Genomic DNA, 316 nt, shown 5'->3' with positions numbered 1-316 from the left:
GTCCTGTTCCGCAGGGTTTGGTAATTTTGCTCCCCCCTCGCCCCCAATTTTAATTGACACTGTATAGAAAATATATTCAGCTTAGTTTTCTGGGGCAATAGATAGTTCATGGATCATTCTGAGTGACAACAGCCATTTTTGTAAAAATTGTTTTTCCAAGAGTATTAGTGGCCTTGGGAGTTCAAGTTACTGTAGCAATTCCCCCTTCTATTTAAATAAATGTGGCATTTCTGGGGTTGTGAAATGTAGCCTCAGATTGCCTCCAGAACGTGCCCAGTCCATTTCTCCTATCCCCAAAGCAGCATCAATCATAATC

The 316-nt window shown here is 41.5% G+C and overlaps 1 protein-coding gene across 1 annotated transcript in view; it reads left to right on the top strand.

The window, feature by feature from the left end:
* PDXDC1 (pyridoxal-dependent decarboxylase domain containing 1) overlaps positions 1 to 316 on the top strand; it is a gene marked incomplete at its 5' end in the record, with an annotated part of 13,907 nt that overhangs the window by 3,402 nt on the left and 10,189 nt on the right. The window lies entirely within an intron of this gene.

The sequence above is a fragment of the Pterocles gutturalis genome, unplaced genomic scaffold (assembly GCF_000699245.1).
Source record: "Pterocles gutturalis isolate BGI_N339 unplaced genomic scaffold, ASM69924v1 scaffold45945, whole genome shotgun sequence".
NCBI lineage: Eukaryota > Metazoa > Chordata > Aves > Pterocliformes > Pteroclidae > Pterocles > Pterocles gutturalis.
The sequence above is the reverse complement of the archived record's forward strand: the minus strand, read 5'-3'. Positions and strand labels throughout refer to the sequence as shown.